We start from the raw sequence: 18,692 nt of genomic DNA on the forward strand, positions 1-18,692 counted from the left end.
AAAAAAAAAAAAAAAAAAAAAAAAACCCTGATCTGTATATTCAAGAATATAAAGGAAACATATCATTATGAGGGAAAACATGTGAAATATAAAAAGGACCCAAAGGGAACTCCTAGAGAATAAAAAAAATCGAAATTAAAAATACTTTGGATGAAAATGCATACTTAGGCCCCAGATCTTGTTTCTAATATCATTCTTCAATACAAGAAACTAGGGCTCCTTGGAGAAATGGCTGATTCTATGACTGAGATAGAAAATAGACAAGATGATCTTGGAATATTTGTTTATGGCAGAAAGTAAGGAAGTACAAAGGAAAAAAGAAATTGATTGGGGTATGTCAAAAGGGCACAAGAACCAACTCGAAGAGTTCTCAGTGGCCAAACCTGAATTGATATGAGTAGTAAAATAAATAGTATTGATTATAGCACAAAATATAAAATGAATATCCATGAGTCCATACTGATATAAATAAATTATTAAATAATCAATGGAGTGGGGAAAATAGACAAATCTCCCAAAAACAAAAATTTCAAATAATTTAGGTAAATAGTCCACCACAAGGAGGGAAAATAATTCCTCACTGCTTACATGTGGGCTGCACATAATGACATTATTCTAAAGAATACGGTATGGAAAAGAGAAAAAGGAATAATTTTACACTGGAGTAACCTATCAAATGCCACCCTAGTAGGATGGTCAAAGTCAACATCAACAACAGTGAATTATGTTGATAGTATGTACTCTTGATACGATATGATAAAAATGATACTTTGTCTCTGAGGAATTTTTCCCCCAAATTCATAAACCTTATGATGCACAACATGGGGGGGAATAAAGTAAGATAATGCCATAGATTTCTTGGTCAGAAACTATGTATGCCAGAGGACAATGGAGAGACATCTTTAAAATACTGAAAGTTAAAAAAAAAAAAAAAAAAGACAGTGAAAAAAATGTTTAATAATAAAGGTTGAAAGAAATTAACAACTATACTAATAATAAAAATATAAAAATATTTAGGGTATATACCTAACAAAATGTAATTGATTAGAGAAACTCAAGAAGACCTAAGTAAATAAATAATTATTCCAAGTTTATCGTGTGTACTATGGTCTCAATGTTTATGATCCCCCCAAATTTATATGTTAAAACCTAATCACCAACATGGTAGTATCAAGAGGTAGAGCCTGTGGTAGGACATTAGGTCATGAGGACATCCATAAATGTCCTCCCAAACACACTCAGAAATGTTTAACCAAATATATGGGCACTTTTTGACCCACTCAAGTTGACACATAAATTTAATAATCAATAACTCTATCCTTTGTCAATTTGGCATCCCCTACATGTATATCTCCCCGCCTAACATGATACAACTGTCCTGTAGACAACCAGAAACACACTAACCCCTTCATCAGAAGAGGAGGTAAAGTCTTTGAGTGATGTTTACTCTTCTTGATATCCTGTAGCTTAAATCACTATGATTTAAAATTAACAATACTTAAATACTATGGTATTCATAGAACAGATAAAATAAACTACATAACCACCTCAACTGATGCAGAAAAGCATTTGACAGAATCCAACACTATTTCATGACAAAAACACTCAGAAAACTAGGATTAGAAGAGATCTTCCTCAATATGATGAAGAACTTTATAAAAATTTCACAAATAATACCATATTCAATAGTGAAAGACTGAAAGACGTCCTTCTAAAAATCGGAAACAAGACAAGAATGCCTGCTTTCAGCGCCACTATTCCATGGTGTATTAGAAGTTCTAGTCAGAACAATTAGGCAAGAAAAGGAAATAAAAGCATCCAAATTGGGGGCGGGGAAGGAAGATTATGTCTATTTGTAGATGACAAAAATCTACATAAAGTCCAAAGAATCCACAAAAAAATTCTTTAATGTACACATTACTATATACCAGTAATGTGCAATCCAGAACGAATGAAAATTTAAAAAATATAAAGATCAGTGGTTGCCAAGGTTCAGGGATGTGGGAGGGAATTTATTGCAAATTGATAAAGTAAATAATTTGGGGTGATGTAAACATTCAGTATCATGATTTTAGTGGTTATAAAAATGCACATTTGATAACTCTATACATTATACATTTAAAAACCGATGGGTTTATTGTATATACATTATACCTCAAAAGGCTGATAAAATAATTTTAAATGTGTGTTTAAGACCCTCCTTTAAAAATATTTCAATGTACAGAGAAAAGTATGGAATGGTGGACAGTATAGTATAATATCCAAGAGGTGAGTTATGACTGATATAACTATTTTAATATACTTTAAATTGCTTATCATGTATATACATTAGTTTTCTAATCAGAAGAAAAATCCTATTAAAATATGTAACAGCATTATGCACTTTACATTTATTTCCACTTAAGAGTTAACATTTTAAAGTACGTGCACTTACCATGTGAAACAGATCAACATTTGATAATGACAGATAGAGGAAGGTGTTGCAGCATGCTGAGTTGACATCAAGCACTCAATGCCCATTTTCACATTATGTCTCATAAAATCCGCGTGCTAGAACTCCATTTTACATGGGTACAACTGAAAAGATTCCAGAAACCTAGATCATAACTGAAAATTCAAAGGTCATTTCCAATAAAACTGATGTGTTTGACTGGAAATCTGGAAAGAAGTTTCATCACCCAGGTCCATCTAAATTTTCAACCAAGTGAAACAGTAACAAGATAGTTTTAAAAGACCTAGTAAACAAACATCAAGTGACAAAGACCAGAGAAGCCTAAGTTAGTATGGATGCTAATGAGCAAAGCCTCACCTTGTCCTTGTTTCACACGGAAAAACCTACTGGTAGAAGAGGAGAAGGCATGGATTCCTGAGGACAGAATAAATGTTAGCCATCAAGAAAGACAAAAGTTGAAAGAATAGAGTTACAAAACTAAAACTAGCTCAAACACAGAGCAGATTGAAATTCTAGCAGTGGTAACCCTGTTTTGGAGAGGCAATAGGAAACACATCTAACAGATTAGGTAAAAAGATAAGGAACTGATCACCCCAGGTGAAGACAGTGGCTGAAGAATAAATATAGGTAGAGTTGATAAGCTCATGGATAAACACACAGACTCTCAATCCGTAGTAAATGGTTTAAGCAAATGTATTTTAATTCTGCCATCATGGACAGTCCTTTGGAGAACTTCCTTAAGTATCTGGACAAAATAAAACTAAAAAGAACGTCCACGGGTGGAGTGTTACTATATAACAAGCACTGTGTATACATACATTATCTCTAGTCTAAATTAAATACCCCAATTTACCTACGAGTTTGTGTTAGTTGAAACAATCGGCAGAAATCTTTATAGTAAGAATAGAGCAAGGCTCAAATTTCAATCTTTTCCAGTGAAAATCCCAGGCTCTTTCCAATCTCATGCATTCCTCCACTCCCGCCAACACTTAGCTGAGAAAACAGGAGTCTGACTCTAGAAAGAAGACAGTGGGGAGCAGAGAGTGCCTGCTATGTTCCTTGCATCTACCATGTAAAACACACTGACTCCAGTTTGTTCTTTAGAATAGCCGCCTTCATGTTCATGGGGCATAGTCAAATTCCATTCACATTCAAGCAAGGTCGTCCTTCCACAAATTTACTAAGTATGGCTGCTTCTCCTACATCCCAGAGCTGGTAAGAGATGATGAGTCTTCCTTATACTAAATCAGTTTTCTTTCCATAACACCAAGTAGAAAGGAAAAAGTAATGTCATCTGGCTCAGGATCAGTCTAGCTATGACAAACAGGAATAATAATTCCTGCTCCACAGGATGGTAAGAATTCAGTTACACAAACTTTTAAAGTACTTAGCACGAGGCTGACACACAACAGGCCATCAGGCTACAGTAGGAATTACTAATGTTGCTTTCATCCCTTAGTGTCTGACAGGACAATCAAAGTGACAGTTGTTTGGAGGGGTCCCCATGGAGGGTAACAATCAGAGGGACCTGGTACAGCGGACCTGATACTCCTGCTATTCCCATCCCCCACTGTGTCATATTTCACCCCAGTAGTGAGCAATTCTTTGGCTTCTATCATTAGGTATTAGCTTCAGCATGATACCTTGTAAATTCAACTCTCAGGCTCTCGTGCCTTTCCCGTGTCATTTAATGCCTGGAACTATACCTGCCCAAATGCATTATGCTACCTTTATGAGAGAGGAAAGCAGCCATATAGCTCAGGCACAAATTCATCATTTTATTTATTTTTTTCATCAGTGTTTGAAAAGGAGAAGATGATGAAGTAGACCTTTCTGCCTGCACTAACCCTGCCTGCTCAGAACAGTCGATAACAATTCTTGCCACTAAAATATGGGAGTTCTTGTGTGGTGTGTGTGTGTGTGTGTGTGTGTGTGTGTGTGTGCATATTTTGAGAGAGAAAGTGAGATGAAGAAATGATTGCCTTTTACCCCAAACATAGTTTGTCAATTTCAATGTGTGATACATCAGACCTTTCACTCTGAGTTTTTACTGGCAGTGGTTCTAGAACAACCTTCTGAATAGCTACTACTTCTGAAGTTTAAAATCTTGGCCCTACCCTGAGCCACATTTTAAAGGTACATCAACATGCACTTGGCTCACTCAATATTCAGGAACTTTATTCTTTTTAATATAACTTAATTTTATTAATACAAAACAGCATATCCCAGCCCTGCCATAAAGAGATAAGACTCATGCCAATCTATACTGTTAAGAAAAAGGAACAGACACAGATAAGTATAAATTTCCAAAGAAGGACTTATTGTCCTAAGCCGAAGTTTGTTTCACCTCCTTTTTCTCTTGAGGAACTCTTAATTGCTAGGTGAAATGAACGAACTGAAATGAACATTTAAAGATTTTATAACCTCCTCAATAAAATCGAACATGTTTACTCCATCTCACAGAAGACCTCTGTGGCATGTGAATCACGTTTCCTTTGGGACTTACCTACTGGGCATCATTAGATCCTCTAAAATAATAGCAGATATTACCCTCTGCAAACACACATCCTTTTCATTTCCCACTGAGATCTCAGCATAGGAATGTTTCACATGAAAAAATTTCTTGGAGATTAAGACCATCCTGGCTAACACAGTGAAACCCCATCTACTAAAAATACAAAAATTAGCTGGGCATGGTGGCGGGTGCCTGTAGTCCCAGCTACTCAGGAGGCTGAAGCAGGAGAATGGCGTGAATCTGGGAGGCGGAGCTTGCAGTGAGCTGAGATGGTGCCACTGCACTCCAGTCCGGGCGACAGAGTGAGACTCCGTCTCAAAATAAAAAAAATAAATAAATAAATAAATAAAAAGAATCTCTTTAGTGTCATCATTGCACATCCCAGGGAAGGAAGTGGTATTTATTTTTTCAAACACCATTCCAGTCAACTGCCATAAACTTGGTTATTCTAAGGTCTCCTTGTTCACTTTATTTGGAGTCTGCCAACAGGTGACTGGATTCTAGAGTGCATGTATCTGCCCTCCCGGGGTCTTTCTAATGGAACCAGGATTCCTCAAGGAAAACCCTCAGTCCACAATCAGCAGCCCCTTCCAGAGCCTCCTCTGACATTCACACCAGGAAGTAATGTTCCAAGATGGTCTCAGAATTGTATTGACCACAATGGGTCAGCAGGGAGCTTACTAAAAAGAAAGAAATCTCAATGAACATCAGGCATTCTGCATCAGGCAAACTAAAGTTGTAATGCAGTCACCTAAGGTCACCCAGTCCTCTGCGATTTGAGGAAAATTGGCTTGAGCCCTTATTCCACACCCTGTGAGACATGCCTAGCTTTCCCCCAAGATTTTTGCAAAATACCAGAGAGTCTCACGTTCTCATGGTCATGTCGTGCTTCAAATTATTTGTCTTGCTGAATTTTCTCCTCACAGTTCATTTTGCTTGTAGCTTACCTTTTGTGGGTATTTTCTTTCCCTTGCCCCAGACATGGAAATCGATCGTTTTTTTCTTCCTCACAAAGCATGACATTTTGGGGGTAAATAGATTATTGTGAAGGTTTATGGTGTGAGGGAGGTTATGGCACAAACATTCATAATTAAAAGTTGTGGATATTAATCATCATCCTTATTCCTTTTTATTATGATTATTTTTTGAGACAGAGTCTCGCTGTTACCCACGCTGGAGTGCAGTGGTGCAACCTCCAACTCATGACCCAAATCTCTTTTTTTAAGGGACAGGGTCTTGCTCTGTTGCAGAGGCTGGAGTGCAATGGTGCAATCATAGCTCACTGCAGCCTTGACCTCCTGTGCTCAAGTGATCCTCCCGTCTCAGCCTCCTGAGTATCTGAGACTACAAGTATGCACCACCACACCTGGCTAATTTTAAAAAGAAATTGCAAAGATGGGGGTCTCTCTCTGTTGCCCACGCTGGTCTCAAACTCCTGACCTCAAGCAATTCTCCTACCTTTATATGGCAAAGCTTTGGGATTACAGGCATCAGCCACTGCACCTGACTCCAAATCTATCTTTTAAATTGATTTTATTCCTTCCAAAAGCTCCAAGGAAACCTGATTTCCTAGAGAGAGTGCTGTGGTTTTTAAAATCCCCTTTTAATAATAATTACATTGAAATGTTCCTGCACTTCAAGCCAAAGTGATGACACAGCTTCTATAACAATGGCCTGTGGGTCCCTGTCCTTCCACCATCCTTATGAGGTACCTCCTGGAAATCCACAGTCAGGACCAAGGCAGTCATGATCAACAATGCAGACCACGAAGTATTTAGAGGATAATGAAAGTGTGGGTGCAGAGTGGTGACTTCAGGAATCTAGAGATAAGCCAAAGAAGCCAGCGGTTATTTGATCAACAATATTGTCCTTGATTTGAGATTAAGTTAAAAACAAGATACAAAGGAATGTAGCTAGAAATACCTGACTTTTTGCTACCAATCAATGGCAGGACAAAATTCAAAAAATAAAATAACAAGCACAAGTGGTCCCATATGGTATTTAATTTTTGTAGCACAGATCAAATCCTCTAATTCCAGAATTGGTACCTAAAATGGCAGCTACAATCCTAATATTAGTTTCAGCAGCACACAGGTCAAGGATGGCCACAGTGCTTTCCTTAGACCTGCCTCTCCCAAGTTATACTTCTGTCCCTAAATGTCACTTTGAATATTTGTCCAAGAGGCCTTCCTTTGTCATGCATAATATAGGACATATTTGGACAAATCTAAGACTCTTCTTTGAGCTTATCTGCCATAGAAAATACCTGTATTGATTATTAGGCCAAATGAGATAAAAGAACTTGATTCATTCAGGATTCTCTGGCAAGGAACAGATTGGAGTAGCAGGGCTGACCTGAATTATACCCCACCCCTTGATTTGCAGGGGATGAAACTGGAGGAGGACAGGACACCCCCTCACCTAAGAGAAGGAACTGTCCGGGAAGGCTGATCACATTGGAGCAGGCAGCAGAAGACAGAAAGGGAAAGTGGTATCTTTTTCAGAGACAGAGACTATCCCCTGTATCATTTTTTAACACTGGTTATGGCTCTCGCTCCAGCATTAAAGACACAGTAAAAACTGAAAAATAAATTTTAAATGGAGTCATGAATATATAGATGTAGTAAAAGCCTTATGAACTTTGCATTGGAAGTTCCAGAAACTTCACTGTTTCTAAGACATTTTCATTGATGTCTTTCCTTTGGAGCTTCCCAACAGTGCTGTGAGGCAGGGAGGTACTATTTACTTTATACCCATTGTCTCCCATGGAAATGTAGATGATGAGTTCATTCCTGCAGGCCCAAGGACTAGACCTCCTCAAGTTTCTTTGGTCTCTCAAACTATGTATAGTTAACTAGATTAAAATTTAATTTGCACAAAGCCTATGCTATTCTGTTTTCTCCATATGACTATTAAATCTCATTTTACTACATTTTATCCAAGGCATCTTTTTATAAACCACATCATGCATAAATCATGTCTCTGACTCTACGTAAGAGAGAAGCTATCATAAAGATCACTGGAATGATGTCTCATAGAAAATCACCACCATTGAAACTCGGTATTTCCCTGAAAATGTCACTGTTCCCTTCAACCACGTCTTTACTTGTAATAGGATGGAAACGTGTTATAAATTTGCAGAGTTGGAACCTGGTGCACAGCCTTAAATTGTCCTGACTTTTCCAACAGCACCTCTAGTTCACAGAAAGGCCCTCCTTCCTCTGATATCAAGTCCTGCAATCCCACAATCAGGCCAGGAATGGTAGGTATATCAAAGGAAAAAGAAGATTTTGTAACAAAATTAGTTACAAAACAGACATTTTTTCCTTTTTTTTTTTTTTTTTTTTTTCATATTTGGAGGTTGGCAGTGCTTCACTCTTGTCCTCAGGGTCTATCCAGAACTCAAATCTTGATTTTATCTCAAACAGTTATGTGACTTTGAGTAGGGCAGTCTTCCTGTCTATGTGTTGAGTCTCTCATCTACAAAATGATGAGTTTAGACTAAATAATATCTAAAGGACCCTAGCCTTCTAATCAAAACTCAGGAGATGGTCGCTATCAATGTGTTCTGGGAGGGCACCAGGAAAAGAGTATCCCAGCTAGACTCATCCAGGAAGGCTTCATGGAAGATATAGGAATGGTGGTAGACTTTGGAGAATTGGAAGGCTTTTAACAGCGGAAAGGCATTCCAGACAGAGGGACGAGGTAAGCACAGGCTGGAGGAAAGGAAATACACTGCACTCTCCTGGAATTGCAGAGAGTACTGCATGCCTGCTGTTTGCAGAAGGACTTTTCCATAGGTCTATTCTCTTTCATATATATTTTTTAACATGAAATTTTATTTTAAGGCAAGTAAACATCAAAATTTTTTTACAACTGTCTTGAAGTATAATTCACATAACATATACTTCAATTGTATACAGTCAAAACACACAATTCAAGGTTTTTAGCATTCAGTTGATGTAAAAGCAATTGTGGTTTTACGCTACTTTTGCACCAACCTAATATGTTAACAGATATACTGCAATCACAATCAGTTTTAGAACATATTTATCATCCCAAGAGAAATCCCAAACCTTTTAGACATCACTCCCAAATTTCCTCATTCCCTTCCTCAGCCTAAGCAACAAGTAATCAACTTTCTATCTCTATAATCTGCTCTCGATCTCTGTTCTATCTATAGATTTGCCCTTTCTGGACATTTCGTATAAATGGAATCATACTACACGGGTTGTGACCAGCTTCTTTCACTTAGTAAAATATTTTAAAAATTCATCTATGCTATATTATATATGAGAACTCCATTTCTTTTATTGTTAATATTCCATGGTATGAATGTACCACAGTATGTTTACCTATTCATCAGTTGATTAACATTTCTGGTGCCTAACATTGTTAAACATTTATATACCAGTGTTCATGTGGATATAGGTTTTTATTTCTCTTGGTTATGTACCTGGGGTGGAATTGCTGAGTTGTATGGTAACTCTGTGTTTAACATTTTGAGAAGCTACCAGACTATTATCCAAAGTGGCTGCACCATTTCACATTTCCATCAGCAGAATATGAGAGTTCCAATTTCTCTGCATCCTCAACCACACTTCTCATTACCTGCCTTTTGATTATGACAATCCTAGTGAGTAACTTACTGTGGCTTGGATTTGCATTTTCTTGGTGACTGATGATATCACACATCATTTCATGTTTAAATTCATTTATGTTCTAATTCAATATGTGTATATTAAATTCATTCATGTTCTGATTAAATATTTGTGTATTTATTTTGCAAAAATATTCAGATCATTTGCCCATTTTAACTGTGTTATTTGTCTTTTAATCATTGTGTTGTAGGAGTTCTTTATATACTCTTATGTCCAATCTTTTGGCTTCCCTGGGTCACATCATAAGAATTGTCTTTGGCCACACATAAAAAACACTAACACTAATAATAGCTAATGAGCTTTAAAAAAAAAAAAAGGCGAAAAACATCTCATAATGTTTTAAGAAAATTTATGAATTTGTATTGGGCCACATTCAAAGCTGTCTTGGGCCACATGCGGCCCACAGGCCACAGGTGGACAAGCTTGCCTTAGATAAAAGTACTGCATTAGATATATGATTTGCAAATATTTTCTCCCATTCAGAAAAAATGTCAGGTTATTAGCATTATCACATTTGAAAGAACAGAAAAAGAACAAAAAAGTCTTCCAGTACAAGATTACAAATGCTGCACTATTTTCTGCAAAACACAATTTAATTTTATATAGCAAACAGCAAATATATTAAATCCTACTTTTAAAACTCTCATTAAAGTCACCCCCAAAGTTGGTTAGTTAAAAAAAAAAGGCACACAAGAACACATACACATAGATGCCTCTACAGAGAAGAACTGTTGATTACTCCAGTAAGACTATTGCAGCTTCTATAAATTGTGTTTTACCAATTCACATGCTAGAATTACGTCACAAAATAAGCCATGGAAGGCATCTGGCCACATGTTGTAACCATTAAAATGATGTTTCATGCTACAGAGCATGTGTTAGAGGCACTCTCTACATGAAGTCTGACTAGATAGTTCAAAATCTCTTATGATTGACCAATTAGTTGCTTCCAAAGAAAGAACACCACAAACCCAGAAAATATGTAAACACTGGCTCATTAGGGCAAGCCATTTTCTTGTTAGATTGTGGTCTCCGTTGTAAGCTGAATGGTAAAACAACATTCACTGTTCATTTTGCTATGAACACCAAAAGATTTCATTTCTGAGAATACACCCTGGCAGAGAAAGGTGATTTCAGAACAGAGCTCAGAAAACAATCCTTTACATGAAGTGAATATTCAGAGGTGGGCAGAGAGTTTGCTCTCTCCTTGTGTCCACTTCATCTTCTGCTCTGAAAACTCCAGCTGGGCTCTCTGCTCCAGTCTTACCTTAAACATTCTCTTTCCTGGAGCAAGGTATGCTGAACTGCATCTAAAATAGCTGAATCCTTCTCCACTGAGCTGAGCCACAGGCCTTGCACGGAAAGACCTGGGAAACATTAGCTTGCTTCTGGTCTGGCCATAATGAAAATAAATGAGGGCTTCAATTTAAAGTCGTTACTAAAAATTTGTTCTTTCCTCCATTCTAATTCTGAGACCCACTTGCAGCTAATTAGAATGGTTCCCAGCGTGATCTCCCAGCACACTGCTAGTGTAAACACCAACCATCTGAGTTTCATTACAATAAAGAAATCAAATAAACAGTGGACCAGAAAACAGTAGTTTGGGCATGGCTCATTACAGCACAATGCAGTTAACATTCCTCACTCGGGAAGGAAAAGAAGGCATCGGGCAAGCGGGGCTGATGTCCAGTGCTTTCCATTCTTATTAATGATGTTAGTTGGACTGGGGATTATTTTTTACCATTAACGTTTTTTGGAGAATAAGGAGGGATTTTTTTTTTCAATGGAAAAGAAAAAGAAGCGCCCTCTGAACCGTGGTGTAAACAAAGAGAAAAGGTAATTTTGGCTCTGGGCTACTCATTGCTTCTCCAGTTTCTCATAGGATGTACTGTTTACAATTTACATAAGGAAAAAGAAAAAGAAAAAAGGAGGAATACAGTATCCATTAATCTACTCAAGGGTTTTTATTATTTATCCTACGTACAAACAAATCTTTGTCAACGTAGGAAGGGTATGACTATACGATTGCTAATATACAGAATATTTTCAAAAGTAAAAACATACATAAGAGAGTCACGCTTGTATTTAGAAATTTTACTTATCTCAGTCACACTAATGTTTGGAAATATTCACATAAAGAATCATTTTGTAGGTTGTCTATGTTGTTTAGCATGATCTTGGAACCATCAAAGGAAGAAAGATCCAAATATTTCTGTCTCTAAAATTTAACCCTGCTTTTAAGTAACTATTAAAATCTAAAGACATTTATTGAATTTGGTTCAGAAACAACAAAAGAATGAGTTCTTTGGTAAAAGCATGTTCTAAGAAAGTATTAACCAACTACAAGGCCTCACGTGATATTACTTGTGTGGCTGTGGCTCAGAATTCATAATTGGACCTTGGATCAGGTCAGGATTTCACTGCACATGATAGAAATTGCTTAGCCTCTCAGTTATAATGCAGCTTCAGTGAAGAACATGTAGACATACTCATTTCCTCTCTGAGGCAGTCTAGGTCTAGGTGTGTAAATATCATGTCACTGGTGCTTAAAAATTTAAATTGTTGGAGAAAGATTATAACACTTAGCAGAACATATTCACTCAGAAGTTTCCAAGTGCTTTGGGCTAAGATTAAAATACTTGCAGAACATGCCCCTTTATGCTTCTGTTTTGACCACTCTGAAAACCTGTTGCATAAAAAGACCTAAAACAAGATCCTAAACTGTACAAATCAATCATTGAAAAAAAGTCACAAAAAATGCAAATGGTATTGAAACGGATCGTCTTAGAAAAAAAGAACAAAATAAATGCATGCTCTGACCTTGAGATTCATTTTAATTTGTGGAAGGAAACAATCACTCATCCCTGAGCAGAAAAAAAAAAAATAAAGAAAAAAGAAAGGAAAAGAAACAGGGAAGCATTTGTCTGCCACAGCTGTCTCAGTAAGGAACTTAAAGAAAGAAAAAAAAAATCCAGCTTTCTTAGAACAATTTAATATATTGTTTTGGAATTAATTGTCTATCTATTATAAACATGTTGAAAGAAAGTTAAACTCAAGGAAAATGAAAGTGAATTTCCAAAGAAATTAAAACCAAAGATTGCAATTTTTAATATCTGAAAGTGCCATCATTTCCATTTTCCTAATCTACTTAATCTTAAAACCATCTATTAGGTTGGTGCAAAAGTAATGGCAAAGAACACAATTACTTTTGCATCAACCTAATACTTTTGCATAAAAGACATATACTTTCTGTCATTCAACAAGTAGTTATTGAACATTCGTCTGCTAGATGCCAAATCTATTTACTGATTTTTAAAGTGAAATTTGTGTACTCTGATGTCCATAGCTGTAAAATGAGAGGTTTCGATTGGATAGTTGAGAGGGCTGTCAAATTCTTAAAGTTTAGAGCTATTATTTCGCCATGAGGCAATTCACCATGTCTTAAGCTCTGCAGTCCAGCCATGGTCCTTTGCCTCGTCAAAATTCTCCATGACAGGGCATGGAAGAGAACCCTGCTATCATCAGAAATGACCAGCCTCCTGTAAAGCCATGAGGTTTAAGGATTGTAGTGTTTAACGGAGTTGAATGAGGCGGCTTTACCATTCCTTTAGAAATGATCTTTGCATCTGTATTACTCAAGAGTAGAATAATGTTGGAAAAATAATCTAATCATTTTATAAATGCCCCCAAAATGACTATCACTATCCCCTTTCACTTTCCTTTACAGTAGGTAATTTTTTTCCAAAACATTTTCATTGCTAATTTCCATAACAGAATAACTTAGGTAAAACTCATGGAGTCTAAGTGTGGCTCATAAAATTGTGATGGAATATTCAAGTGAGCAAACTAAAATGAACTGTTTAAATTATTTTATTTCCCATACCAGTGTCCTGTATTGTGTGAGTACCTTACATGCATTATTTTATTTTGTCTTTATAGCCATGCTATGGGATCCACACTTTACAAATGATGCTGATGAGAAAACAGAGCTATGCATTTACCTGATCATTTTCTCAGAGCTGAGAAGTGAAGGAACTAGGATTTGAAACTGGGTTTACTAGTACAAAAACCATGCTCTTTCTACAACCTGGTGGGTTTTTGCTTTTATGCATCAAACATATACTTGGCCACAAAGTCGGTTTTAGAAAATAAGCATATTTAAAATAAAAGGTATAATGGAAAGAGCATAGAGTTCTGAGTTCTCGGTACTCAGTCTGTAGTGACTCTCATTAAAACATGCATTAAAGCTTGCATATTCTAGGAAATAAAACAGAAAAATAATAATGTTTAATCCCAGAAAACTAAAATGTTGAACTCTCTAGGTAAAATTTATTTTTAAAGAATCTTGGGTTGCTCTTCCTCTGCCACATGGTATGCTGATGGAACATAGATTCCAGCATGATCGATTACTCAGAAACTGAAATAGTCTAAAGAAAAGCATAACCCAGCATAAAACATTTACGGAGAGAACAAAGGGAATGAATAACTGATTCCCAAACGGTTCTCTATTTGGAATTATTCCTACTGTCTATAAGACCATCACTGAGGAAAACTGAAAAGGAGACATGACATTATGATAAAATGAGCATGGGAAGGCCACAAGAAGACTGTTTTTCACATGGGCTCTGCTACTGACCAGTTGTCTGAGTTTAGGTATAAGTCACTTCTACCTTCTACTACTTTCCATCTGTTAAACTAAGAGTGTGCTCTCAGATTTCCCCTCCAGCGCCGATGCCGTCTTAGCCCACAAAGCTTTAATAGAAAAGAATCTCAGTGTGATTGCTCATGTCTTTAACATAGAAATTACTCTTCCTCTGGTGGATGGGAAATTCTCTGTCTCTTCAAATCACATATATTATTGCAAAACTCAAAATAAATGTTCAGAAGTCCCATCAATCCAGAAAAGCAACCGATGCTATCAGAAGTTTATAGTGCTGAGTTTAAAAGAATGTGAATGTGTGTGTGTATTCATGTGTTTAGTGTGGGTGCATGTGTGTGTGTCCAGAGAAGGTCACGAGTTTGACCTTCTGGAAGCAGCAAAGGTTCCATCCACGGAACCCGCTGTGACAGCATCTGGAAATTCCTCACTTGGGTCAGTGGGGAGGCATTCTCTGTTTACATTGCTTTTGTTTTATACCCATGTGGTGTTCAACATATCAATAATATATTTCAATCTCATCATGAAACCCTTTAATGATTTACTTTTCAAACCTCCCAGGTCCATTTAGCCACAGGAAAACCTACTCCTTTTGTTACAAGCTGAAACTATGACAGTCAAAACACAGACAGAAGAAAAAGCACTTGCTGGAATCTGATGTTGTTCCTGCTGTTTGCCGGCAGTCGCCATAGCGGAGCTTTCAATGTTTGGAGAGAACATGAGGAAGGCCACTAATGTCCTGTAATAACTTTTTCTAGAAGTGACGCATGTCAAAATGCACAGGGTTTTTGCACGATTGGCAATATTCATAGAAGCATTTTCTGTGAAACTGATTATAGCAATAATTGGTTCTGGAATACTTTAGTGCTTTACTCCTAAAAATGGTATAGACCTTTTCATATAGATCATACTCTCCTGTGCATATCACACCAAAAGTTCACTTAGTTCTGCACCATCATCAGAAATTCTCCAAATTATATGGAGTGTGTTACTGATGTTTTGTTCTGCTCAACACACAGCTTTGTAGTGACAGTGGCCACTCAATAAGCCATCAAGACAACTCTCGGGGAATAACACTACCCACCTCTCCAGACACCCAAGCCAAAACTTTTAGCATTATATTTGTCTCATTCTTCCCACTCACCAACTGGTTCTCGTTGATTTCCATATCTGTTTACTCACCCACCTAAAATTTCTCACATCAATTCATTTCTCTCTCCATCACAGCCATTGCTGTCCCCAGAACACTATCCTCTGTAACCTAGATTCAAAATGTATGCTATATATGCTCCTATACTCTCTCTTATATAGCTTTATTTTTCCACAATGGGATGGAGTAATTATATTTAAATGTGATCTGATTGTGTCATGCGCATTTGTGAGCCCCTCAGAGATTCCCTTTGTTCACATAGACGCTCAATCAATAGCATGTATTGTCTCAATGACTTTAATTGAATAAACAGTGTTCCTGCAAAGGTATCTACGCACAACACAAAACATTAGTAAGACGTTCATATACATTTGGAAGAAAATAGGGTGAGCAAAGTTCAGAAAAAAAGAAACATTTAATTATTTGTATTTTTTTTTTTACAAATCAACTAACATTTATTTGATAAATATAAATGAGACAATATAACATCTATCCTTAGTCGCAAGTTACAAGTAGAAGACAGTGTGGCGATTCCTCAAGGATCCAGAGCCAGAAATACCATTTGACCCAGCAATCCCATTACTGGGTATATACCCAAAAGAATTATAAATCATTCTACTATGAAGACACATGCACACGTATGTTTACTGCAGCACTGTTTACAATAGCAAAGACTTGGAACCAACCCAAACGCCTGTCAATGATAGACTGGATAAAGAAATATTTATTAACACATTATGGTGATTGATATACGTGGTCTCATTTGTGATCCCTCTTTTTATTTGTCATGGGAACTTTTCAGTATAGGTTTAATTACTCTCACTTTACAAATGAGAAAACCAAGATGCAGAGAGACTAACTGTATTGCTTATACAGAGTTACACAGGTATGAAAATCAGAGCCAACGTATCTATCTAGTTCCAGTGTTTTACTCTGTTCTCAGCTCCACGCTCTAGATGAGTTAGTCTTTGATGCCCTCATTCCTTCTTGTGATGAACTTACTCTCCATAGTGAGAATGGCCTCCTTATTTCTTTAGTGATTTTCTGCTCTCTTAATGTCTCTCCGGAGTTAAAAAGGAAAAAGAGTTTGCACCAGTCATCTCTTGCCTACACGTGCCTATTTCCACCAAGTCATCTTCCATTTATTTCTCAAATCTCTAATAAAACTCTGCAGCATCCCTTTCACAATCACTTCCTACTATGGTCTCCAGTGACATCCATGTCACAGAATCAAATGTCCTTTTCAGCCTCTCCTGCCATAACTTCTTAAGAGCAAATCATACTTTTGACTACTTGCTTTAAATTAAACATTATTTTTTTCCAGAACCTTCTAATTTTCTTTCTTTCACCTTTTTCTCCATGTCTCAATTATCTCATAGGCTTATCTTCTTCACCAGAAGTTTTCAGTTCCTTGTAATATTCAAAAGTCTATCCTAGGCCCTTTCTTTTTTCCCCCTACACTCTCTCCATAAGAAATTTAATCCACTGTTGAACACTCATAGAAATTTAGGTAATTCTTCACACCTTCCTTTTCTTCATCTCCTCCATACCCATTTTATTACATACTCCCACAGGTTTGAACTTCTAAATCTTCATAATCCATTGACTTATTTCTAATTTTATCAATCTTGTACTTTTAGTTATTGAAGAGGATGGAATCAATACAAAAATAACATTGGTGTATATATTCCTTTGTTCCCTAGAGAGGAAAAAGGTCAGATCTGGACCCTCTGTGGTGATCCTGGGCCAGTGGCTTTAAAGTGTTTCTCAATGGGTTCCTCTCTTTATGAAAGACACATGCACACGTATGTTTATTGCGGCACTATTCACTATGTCCAATCAGCAAAGGACTCTGGAAATCAACCCAAGTCGTCACATGCTGGTGACAGACCTCGGATTAGAAGAAAAGTGTGGCACAATAGTACACCATGGAGACAGCCTCCACCCACCGCAGCCCATAAAAAAGGATGCGAGGTTGCGTCCCTTTGGTCGGCGACATGGATCACAGCTGAAACCCATCATCTGCTTAAGCAAACTATCACAAGCACCGCAGAAAACCCAAACACCAACCGACTGTTCTCACTCATCCCCAGGGTGGCAACTGAACAATGAGAAATCACTTGGACCTCCCAGCAAGGGCGAACATCATACACTGGGGCCCTACGATCCCGCGGGAACCGCGCGGGGCACCGAGGCGGGAACGCGGATTGCATTGGGGAGTTGACTGCAGCTGCTCTCACGACCCTGCAGACTGTGATCGGGTGCTGCCGACGACTTGACGAGTGAGCCACACATGGCACACGTATACAATAATATACCCACCAACACCTGCAAGTTATCGCCACATGTCCCCCTACGAACGTCGTAAAGGTATAATAAAGAAATAATTTAAAAAAATAAAATAAAATAAGTATTTAAAAAAAAATCAAAAAAAAAAAAAAAAGAAACTCCTCCTCCAACATGTTATCTAATCTCCCCTCCATAAAAAGTCCCCGAACTGTCCCTTCCATCTCTGGCCACAGTCAAAACATGAAGTAAAATAGATACTCTGTGGACAGAAGCCTGGAGAAATTCAGTGAAGCTATTTGCTTGGGAAAATCCTGTAGCATAAGACTAGTCATAGAGATTGTGATAAGTGTATATTTCTCTGGAGGTTTGTAAGCATTTCCTCTTCGGGCTTTTAACAGAGATTGGGTAGCAAAACCTCACCCCTCCCTCAGGCGAGGAGGCAATCTGACCTCATGGGCAGTAGGGTTAATACACAGTCCTGTGATTGCCTTCAGCATTCCTATTCTTATAGCACAAACTCAAGTGTTCCCAATGTCAGAATAAAGTAGAACAGGCAAAGATCAGTAAGTAGCATCAGGTCAAAAATGAAATTACAATGATGTCAGAAAAAGAAGAGGAGTTGGGACTTCTGAAAGAGCAGCAGAAAAGCTAGCAGACTCTCTCCTCAGAGAAATAACCATTTTAACTGGTGAAAATTATTTTAATGTAATGTATCTAAAACAAACATTTATTCAAAAAATTTAATAAATCTCAGTAAAATAATAAGAGTCATCTGTGCATTTGAGTCATGAACTCCCTCCCCACAACTCCAAATTTTAGTGTGATAGGAGCCTACTCTGCATTGATGGCCGTAAAGTTAGGACTTCCTTTCCCCCTTTAGCTCCAGTCTATGATTATAGTTTTACCCCAGGAGAGACAGGCTATTGGCATCTCTCAAATGCCCCCAGCACCATGTTTCAGAACAATTC

Source organism: Rhinopithecus bieti, unplaced genomic scaffold, assembly GCF_001698545.2.
Source record: "Rhinopithecus bieti isolate Rb0 unplaced genomic scaffold, ASM169854v2 scaffold_2349, whole genome shotgun sequence".
Taxonomy (NCBI): Eukaryota; Metazoa; Chordata; class Mammalia; order Primates; family Cercopithecidae; genus Rhinopithecus; species Rhinopithecus bieti.